The sequence below is a fragment of the Geotrypetes seraphini genome, chromosome 10, assembly GCF_902459505.1.
Source record: "Geotrypetes seraphini chromosome 10, aGeoSer1.1, whole genome shotgun sequence".
NCBI lineage: Eukaryota > Metazoa > Chordata > Amphibia > Gymnophiona > Dermophiidae > Geotrypetes > Geotrypetes seraphini.
This window is the reverse complement of record NC_047093.1, coordinates 77,164,545-77,175,248: the sequence shown is the minus strand read 5'-3', so window position 1 is coordinate 77,175,248 and position 10,704 is coordinate 77,164,545.

Sequence of the window (10,704 nt, the reverse complement as noted above, 5' to 3'; positions counted from 1 at the left end):
GACGTGAGAGTTGACTGCTGCGATGCTCTCACATTCCCCTTTCTCTTGGTATGCGGCATGTCGAAAAAAGGTAATTAAGTGGCGTTTCTGATTATTAGAAGTACAAAAATGTATAAGCAAAAACAGAGCAATCCGAGCTCAGCTAACGGACATCCACCATCTTAGATGTCTCTCTCTTGTTGTCGGACATGTTTACCCTTGACATACTAAGTTGGTTACCTCATCAAAGAATTTAATGCAATTAGATTTTTCTTTTGTGAAACTTTGTTGCCCAGTGTCTAAAGGTGGTACACCATTTTGCCTTGTAGTATTTCTTGTTACACCCTCTACAAATGTTGAACAAGTCTGTAGCTTTTTTTTTAACAATTTTGATCAACTTGAGTTGTGAGGGATACAGTTAGTACTCCTTCAGTATTCTTGAATATACTTCTCCAGCACTAGTTGCCTTATCTGCATTTAAATGTGACACTGTCTTGAATACTTCTTCTTGGCTAGTAGTAATGAGTTCATAGTAACATAGTAAATTACAGCAAATAAAGACCAATACAAGACATGAGAAGAGACTTGCAGACATAAATAAATGTAGCTGGAAGAGAGGAGGGATGGGGACATACGACCTAGTGCTTTATTCGGTCTGCCTAGAAAGGGGGCAGGGTTATATCTGTTGCTGTGTGCAGGCCCCTTCCTCTCCTTTTGTCCTTGGGATTATAACTGTTGCTTCATGCAGGTTCCCTTCTCTCTCTTTTTTTGTGTGTAAAGTATAAAACCAATTTGTATTTTTGCTTTGAGTGGAATTACTTTTATTTCATTCCCTTGCCATATAGAGATCCTCTAAAATGGTTAGTAGTCTTCATCATCATCAGACGTATGGGGACAGACTTAAAGATCTCAATATGTAAACTTTGGAGGAAAGGTGGAAGAGGGGAGATATGATAGAGACTTTTAGATACCTACGTGGCATAAATATGCAAGAGGCAAAAAATCTCTTTCATTTGAAAGGGGGTTCTTGAATGAGAGGGCACTGGGAGAAGTTAAAAGGTGCTAGGCTCAGGAGTAATCTAAGGAAATACTTTTTTACAGAAAGGGTGGTAAATGCATGGAATAGTCTTCTGGTAGAGGTGGTGGAGACAAAGACTCTGAGTTCAAGAAAGCGTGGGACAGGCATGTGGGATCTCTTAGCGAGAGGAGGAGTTAGTGTATTCTGTGGATGGGCAGACTAGATGGGTCATTTGGCCTTTCTCTGCCTTCATGTGTCTACGTTTATTCCATCTCTTTGAATTCTGTCATTGTTTTGTCCCCACCACCTCATGTAGAAGGGCATTCTAAGCATCCTCCACCCTTTCTGCAAAACAAAAAGTATTTCATGATGTTGCTTTGTTTCCTTTATTGCAACTTTGTGTCAAGTTCTATAGCCTTCCCAATTTTAGAAAATAGTTATTTTTTAATTCATTAATTAAATATCTATATTATATGTCACCCTGCCCCTCCTCTCCTCCAAGCATACCTAATTAACCCCCCTTTTACAAAACCGTAGTACAGTTTTTAGCGTCAGCCGTGGCGATAACAACTCCGACGTTACAGTTTTGTAAAAGGGAGGGTAAATCTTCAAGTCTTTTTTCATATGTCTGGTGGCATAGACTCTATACCATCTGGCTGCTTGCTTCTGAATGGCTTCCAGTCTTTTTACATCCTTAAAAAGATACACCCTCCAAAATCAAACACAGTGCTCCAAGTAGGGCCTCATTATCACCAATGTTTCCTCCATACTGTGGTGGGAGTCCTTCAACTGCATTGTTGCCAGTGTTGAGTGGTGCTTCAGTATTGTTTTAAATCACTATGAATAGACTGGCCCTCTGAAGTCCTGCAGAACTTGCTTGTCCCTTACTATTGAAATGAAAATGTGATATTAAAACACAACTCCCATTGGCAGAATATAGGTGCAGGACTTCCACACAGCTTAAAGGGAACATTGATTATATCCTTCTTTCTGCTGATTGTGCTCTTTATACAACTGAGCCTCATTCTGTCCTTGGCCACATGGTTTCACTACCTGGAATATACTCCAATACATTTCTGGAATTCAATGGATTGCAGGTCACGAGGCAGCATGGGTTTGACAGAGATAGGCCTTGTTAGACAAATCTGATAATTTCCTTAACTAGTTGACCAAAAAGTTGGATCGAGGGAAAGTGTTAGATGTGGTATACTTAGATTTTAGCAAAGCCTTTGACACAGTTCCTCCTAGATGACTTATAAGTAAACTGAGTGTCTTCAGAATGGGCCTTAATGTGACTGACTGTGGTATGAACTGGTTGATTGGAAGTGGAGCTCACTCTGAGGAGTGGGATGTTATAAGTGGTGTGCCGCAAAGATCTTGATTTGGCTCTTTTTAACATTTTTTTAAAATGATATTGCCAAAGTGCTATCTTGTAAGGTTTGTATTTTTGCGGATGATACAAAATCTGCAATAGGGTGAAACACCCCTGATGGTGGCATAACATGAGAAGGGACCTAGCAAAAATCCAATTCTGGAAATACCTGACAATATGGTTCTTCCAAGAAACTATACTGTATATAAGGACTTAGGCCTCCTTTTACGAAACTGTGATAGCAGTTTCTAGCGCAGGGAGCCACTCATCCCCTCATTGAGTTCCTATGAGCGTCAGGTGCAGCGCAGGCCATTCAGCGCGGCTCCCCGCATAAGAAACTGCTATTGCAGTTCCGTAAAAGAGAGGATCAATCTAACAAAACTTTAAACTATATACAACAAATGCTGCAAATCAACCTCCAGAAACCCAAATTACAATGCAAGAACTCTACTATAAGCAACCTGTTGACTATAATTTAATGTAGGAACATTTCATCCAACGAACACCACAAATCATTACAAGATAACTTCAAACTTGTCCTGGATTCCACACTATGGGCTCCTTTTACTGAGCTGTGCTTGTGGTTTTAGCATGCGCTACAATGCCACATGCCCTAGCTGCTAATGCCTTCATAGAGCTGGCATTAGTTTTTCTGCGTAGCGCGGGGTTTAGCGCGCGCTAATCTTCAGCGCGTGTTAAAAATGCTACCGCAGCTTAGTAAAAGGAGCCCTATATACACTTCTCCCTCGTTATTCACGGGGGATAGGGGCAGAGCCGGACCGCAAATGGGGAAAAACCGAGAATATCCGTCTCTGACCCAACCCCGCCTCCCTTCCACCTTCCCCTGGCATCCCGGCCTTACCTGGTGGTCTAGCTGGTTTTTGGGGCAGGAGCAATCTTCCTACGCTCCTGCCCCATGCAGATAGCCATTAAGAAATGGCTGTGGGGAGTTCCCGTAGTCTCTCGAGAGACTACAGGAACTCCCCACAGCCATTTCTTAATGGCTATCTGCATGGGGCAGGAGCATAGGAAGATCACTCCTGCCCCAAAAACCAGCTAGACCACCAGGTAAGGCCAGGATGCCGGGGGGAAGACAAAAATATGGGGGGGGTTCCCTCCTCCCCCCCCCCCAAGAAAACGCGATTATGTGAAATTGCGAGTAGGGAAACCGCGAATGGGGAGGGGGAAGTGTACTGTATAACTGGACAAGACTTCTCAGTATACAAATAAGCAAAATATAAATCTAGCTTATAAAGTGAGTTAAGTGTTCACATACACTCAGAATTGTGAAATTTGACCAAGAGCGTTAACTCCTATAGCCAAATCCACCGCCCCACTGTGTATGACTTATTTTGAAAAAGAGCTTAAAATTAACATACTGTTAAAACACTTGAACTTATTTTCAATGGCAAAAGAGAGAAAAAAGTTCCCACTTAGCTTTCAACTGTGTCAACAGGTCCTGACATGGACAATGTTTCGAAATTCTTTCTCAAGGGACCCAAAGGGTGATGTAAACTATTCAAAATGCCAAGGAAAAGAATAGTGTGATACGGGCAAAACACCTTGTAATCATATACATAACGTAACTTTACTTCACTGCTTCATTCATATGACGTTATAAGTCATAAGTTATAAGTCATAAGTTATAAGTCATAAGTTATAAGTCATAAGTCTGAGGTTGGACATTTTGTGCAAGATGTCCACAAACCTAGTAGGAAAAATGTCCATTTTCAAAGTTGCCAAATGTCTATCTTTTATTTATTTATTTATTTTTTAAATGAGCTAGGTATAAGTTATGGTCTTTAGGATGTCTACCTTTTTTTGCCCATTTTCAAAAATAAAAACATACAAAAGCAAGTTATGTAAACGTATCCACCAACTACCTTCTCTGATTGCGGCAGAATCCCCATCAGCTGAACTGGTTTTGGGGATTCCTGGCAGCTCAGCTGATGGGAATTCCCCCTGCAAGGATCAGCTGAGCTGCAGAGCCCTGACATCCCAACATCCCCCACATTCCCCCTGACATCCCGACATCCCCCTGATATCCCCCACATCCCCACTCACACCCCGACTTCCCCCTGATATCCCGTGCCTCCCCTGATATCTCTGCCCCCCATCCCCAGACCCTCCTCCAATACCTTTGGAAGAGCAAATGGCAGAAGGGAAGCTCACTCTCTCCTACCTCCAGGGCCACGTGCTGCAAATGATTGGGCTTCCCTCTCCCAAAACATCTTGGGATACAGCCCTGATTGGCTCAAAATGGCAATTTAATGCAAAGAAATGCAGGATTATGCATTTGGGCTACAAAAACCTGAGGTAGAAGTACAGTTTAGCAATGAAGTATTTCCCATGAATGAGGAGTGGGACTTGGGTGTGACTGTATAAGATGTTCTTAAGGTGGCCAGAGAGGAATAGCCAGCAGGAAAAAAAAGGTAATAATGCCTCTGTATGTCTCTGGTGAGAGATCTGGTGTGTATAGTTCTGGAGACTGCACCTTCAAAAAGATATAAAGAAGAGGATTTCATCCAGAGACCAGCTACTAAAATGGCCACTGGTCTTTGTCATAAAATGTATAGGGACAGACTTAAAGATCTCACTTTGGAAGAAAAGAACATAAGTGTCATACTAGGATAGACCGAAGATTCATCAAGCTCAATATTCTGTTTCCAACAGTGACCAACGTAGGACCCAAGTACCTACAGTACCTAGATCAAAAGTAGTAAAATAGATTTTATGCTGCTTATCCTAGAAATAAGCCCATCCCCAAGCCATCTTAATAATGACCTACGGACTTCTCTTTTAGGAAATTATCCAAACATTTTTTTAAACCCTGCTAAGCTAACTGATTTCACCACATTCTCAAGCAACGAATTCCAGAATTTAATTTCACATTGTGTGAAGAAATATTTTCTCCAGTTTGTTTTAAATCTATTACTTAGTAGCTTCATCGCATGCCCCCTAGTCCTAGTATTTTTTGGAAAGAGTTAATAAGCAATTCACATATACCCTTTCCACTTCACTCAGTATTTTATAGACCTGTAATTCCCTACTTTTTCCTTCCTCTTTTGTGGAGAGAGACCACATCCACCCTTCTCCAGTCCTCTGGTACCACTCAAAATTCTAGAGAAACATTGAAAAGTTCAGCCAACAGAGCCATAAGAACTTCCCTAAATTTCTTCAGTACCCTTTGATGTCCACCATATGGCCTACTTGCAATTGTCTTCTGTGGTCTTTCTCTCGGTGAACACAGAAAAGAAATATTTGTTAAGCAATTCAGCCTTATCTTTGTCAGCTTCTACATATTTCTCCCCTTCACCTTTGAGTCTCACAATGCCACTTTTACACTTCTTCCTATCACCTTAAAAAATAATTTAATCCCCCACCCTGGTTTACCATGTTGGCTAATTGTTCTTCCATATGCATCTTTGCTTTCCTGACTACTTGACCAGCCTCTCTTAACTTTTCCAGATATTTTAGCATGTCTTCCTCTTTCTGTGATCTTTTGTAGTTTATGAAAGCTAACCTCTTTTTCCTTACCTTTTCAGCTACTACTTTTGAGAAACAAAGCGGCCTTCTTTTCCTCTTACTTTTACTTACTTTCATTACAATGGCTCCTTTTAGTTTTGTCCACAGTCTTCCTACTTTTAGATGTTTCTATTCAGACAACAATTCCCCCATCTGAGCAAAGCCATGAGAGGCACATCCTAGTAGGCAGTCAGCTGGCACCAGTGCTTCTCCTCGCTGTTGTCTCCTCGCTGTGCCACGGCACAGTTTGTGATAAAACTGGCCTAAGTGGTTTACATTTAGGTACTCAAGTATTTCTTCCTATCTACCCCAGGGGGTTCACAATCTGATTAACATACTTGGAGCAATGGAGTGTTAAGTGATTTGCCCAGGGTTACAAGGAGCAGCACTGGGATTGAATCTGCAGGCTCAGGTTGCTGAAGCTGAAGCCCTAATCACTAGACCACTTCTCCAATCCATTATGAATTTGCTTTTGGCCCATCATTTTCTAGTGTAAACCCTGACTAAAAATATTTATTCTGGAGATCTGGTTTATTCTGATCCTTCTTCACTAGCGGTCCTTTGTACAAAGCTGTAGTAGTGAGTAGAGAATGACACGAGGACAAATTTGTCCCCATACCCACAGGAACTCATTTCCCCTTCCTGGCACTGCAAATTTTGTCACTGTCCCTGTTCCTGCCCCATTCCTATAAGCTCTGCCTTAACCACACGAGCCTTGAACACTTATGATTTTAAAATGTTTGAAGCTTGTGCAGATGAGGACAGAGCTTGCAGGAATGGGGCAGGGACCGGAAAAGAAATCGATGGGACGGGAAAATGAGTTCCGACGGGGAAAAATTTGGCCCCGTGTCATTCTCTAGTAGCGAGTCCTGGGGTGGCAAAGCCCATAGTAATTGAAAGGGCTGAGTCATATTTGCCACACCAGGAATCACTACTGCAGCTTTGTAAAAGGATCTCTAAGTCCATTCTCCCCTTTATTCCTGATTTGTCCAATTCTTTACGAAGCTGCCAAGAAGCACATCCTAAGTGCCGAGCCACCTATAGGAATAGAATAGGTGGCTTAGCATTTAGCATGCACTGCTCAGCAGCACAACTTTGTAAAATAACCCATTAGTCTTTCTTTCAGTTCAATATCTGAAGCATGCATGTACATTCAAAAAAATCAATTAATTGTTTTTTATACTATCTGAACCTAATGCATGCAGTAAAGCATAGAAGTCAAACTGCTATTATTACTCAATGCTTGCCTCCCATAAAACTTTCTTATAGATTAAAGTGTATGCTTATCTTTCCTACTTGCCTTTGCTAAACTACCCACATATCCCTTCTTTGAAGTGTTTCAGCTGGAGTGAATCTAGTCCCTAACTTGTAAAAGTAGATTCTTGCCAGCTATAGCATCTCAAAAAGTAGCAGTAGAGAACTAAATGCAATACAAATAATAATAATAACAGTTTATATACCGCAGGACCGTGAAATTCTATGTGGTTTACAATGATTAAAAGGTATTACAGATTGAGTGGAATAAACAAAGTTCAGAGTTAGTGAATAACAGTTTGAAGATCATTTGTTGAGGACTAAGATTGTATAGGTCAGTTACCTAAGTACTTCAAGAACAGATGTGTTTTTAGGCGTTTCCCGAATTCCCTATAAGTAGTAGGCACGAGCAGTTGTTCCAGGTCTTTACCCGATAATGCTGCTTGATGTGAGAAAAGATGTTGGTGATGACTTTTAAATTTACAACCTCTAACCGGTGGAGAAACAAAGTTCGGATGTGAACTTCTCCTATGTCTGTTGGTTGTGAAAGAGAAAAGGTCTGTTATATATTTAGGGGCTAAGCCGTAAAGTACCTTGAAGCAAAAACAACCAAACTTGAATTTCACACATGCCTCCATCGGCAGCCAGTGTACAAGTAATTTTATTATCATCCAATTGGCATTTTGATCTCTGCATATGGAAGACACCTGTAGTGCACTGCCCTTTATTGGGTTGCACGGTAGCATGCGCCATGTTCAAAGTATGTCTTGAATTTCTAGTCCTATATATAAGGTGTTCTAGGTTTTTTGTTTTGTTTTGTTTTCTGTACTTGGTTTCAGTTTGCCTTAAGTTTTAAAACTTAAAATTAAGGCTGCACATCGATTAATTGCAATTAAAATTTTTGATCATCTAAACATCCTCCCTCCCTTCACATTTCCTTCTGTACTCATACAGTGGCAAATATAGACAGCAGAAGTAAATTCTCAGAACCAACATGTTTTAATTACTAACATGATAATAAATCATTTTTCTTACCTTGGTCTCGGGCCATAAATCTGTTCTCCCATCAAATCAGAGTCACCTCTCTTCTCCATCAATCTCTGCAGTGGTGGCTCACCCCAGCCAACCTCTCCAGAGGTCTGCTATTTCATGTTCCTTCACATCAAAAGATATTAATGACAGATGCATCCATGGCTGGATGGGGAACTTACCTAGACAGACAGCCTTCGTACTCAAGGCATTTGGACTGTTTAAGAGAAGGTTTTTTTAATATCATTCTTCTAGAGTGAGCGATTTGCAAAGCTCTGTGCACTTTTCTGGAGCGCCTTCTTAATCAAGTGGTCCTCGTATGTACGGACAATCAAGTCACCAATTATTAGATCAACAAGCAAAGGGGCACGGGTTCTCTTCTCCTTTGCCAAGAAGCAACTCAAATCTGGAATTGTGCCATTCCATGCAAAATTTTTCTCAAAGCTGTGTGTACCTTGTAGGCAAACAGAACACACTAGTGGATAAGCTGAGCAGATTCCTTCAGCCTCATGAGTGGTCACTCAGCTCAATCATACTATGTCAAATCTTTTCAACATGTGGACCCCCTCAGATAGATCTGTTTGCATCTCCCTTCAATCATAAATGTCCACAGTTTTATTCCAGACTTCACTCACCACATCATCTAGAATCCAACGCATTCCTTCTGGACTGGACTAACAAATTTCTCTATGCATTTCCTCCAATATCTTTGATAGGAAAACTTCTCTTCAAACTCAAACAGGAACCAGCTACTATGATTCTCATCACTCCAAGATGGCCAAGACAACCCTGGTGCCCACGTCTCCTTCAACTCAGTGTCAGGGAACCCATATTTTTACAGGTTTTCCCAACTCTTCTAACTCAGAACGAGGGGTCCCTCCTCCACCCCAGTCTACATTCACTAGCTCTCACAGCCTTATACCTCTCTTCCACTGAGTAAATCAATTTGATCTTTCTGCTCCAGAATCAGCTATCATAGAGGCGGCCAGGAAACAGTCAACACTGTGCTGTTACCATTTCAAGTGGACCCGTTTCACTCTATGGTGTAACCAGCACACTTTGCTTCCAGATACGTGTTCTCTGTCATCTGTGTTGGACTATCTCTTACATCTCTTTCTCTGGACTAAAGACAACTTTGGTGAGGGGCCACCTCAGTGCAATTAGTGCTTTTCACATACCTCACAGCAACAAACCTCTCTTTTCATACCCATTGATCTCCAGATTTATGAAAGGTCTGTTACATTCAAACCCCCCAATCAAACCTTCCTTAGTGGTCTTGGAATCTCAATGTTGTACTTTAACTTTACTGAAGCCACCATTTCAGCCACTGGCATCTTCATCACTCAAGTATCTAACATGGAAAGTGGTCTTCTTAATCTGCATCATTTAAGCACACCGAGTCAGTGAGCGCCAAGCACTAGGTTCAGATCACCTAATCAACATTCTACCATGACAGAGTTGTCCTTCGTACTCATCCCAAATTCCTACTAAAAGTAATTTCAGATTTTCATCTCAACCAGTCTACTGTATAGTTCTGTCTGTTTTCTTCCTACGACCACATTCCCATCCTGGTGAAGCTGCTCTCTACACATTGTACTGTAAATGTGCTTTGACTTATTACCTGGATTGGACAAAGCCTCACAGAACCTCTGCTCAACTATTTCTCTCATTTGATCCTAACAGACTGGGAGCTCCTGTAACCAAGAGAACAATCTCTACTTGGTTAGCAGTCTATTTCCTTCTGCTGTGCTTAGGCTCTGGGTGTCATCGTAGACAATTGCAGCCTAAAAAAGCAAACAGGATGCTAGGAATTATTAAAAAAGGGATGGTTAACAAGACTAAGAATGTTATAATGTCCCTGTATCGCTCCATGGTGCGACCTCATCTAGAGTATTGTGTTCAATTCTGGTCTCCTTATCTCAAGAAAGATATAGTGGTGCTAGAAAAGGTTCAAAAAAGAGCGACCAAGATGATAAAGGGGATGGAACTCCTCATGTATGAAGAAAGACTAAAAAGGTTAGGGATCTTCAGCTTGGAAAAGAGTCGGCTGAGGGCAGATATGATTGAAGCCTACAAAATCCTGAGTGGAGTAGAACGGGTACAAGTGTATTGATTTTTCACTCCATCAAAAAATTACAGACTAGGGGATACTCAATGAAGTTACAGGGAAATATTGAGGAATGGCTCAGGGTAAGAGCTGGAGGGAGGGAAAGAGGCATGCCTCTTGTATCTCTGAGTAAGTCTCTCCCAGACCCTTCTGTACTGTAAGTATGCTCTTCTCTGGTTGGGAGTGTGGGGCACAGTGGTTAGAGCTATAGCCTCAGCACCCTGAGGTTGTAGGTTCAAATCCCTCACTGCTTCTTGTGATCCTTAATCCCCCTCATTGCACCAGGTACAGTATATAAGAGTTTGAGCTCACCAGGACAGATAGGGAAATATGATAAAGTAGTTGAATGTAAAAACCACTTAGGATATAAGAGGTATATAAATAATTAAAAGATAAATAAATAAAAATACAATAGTGATG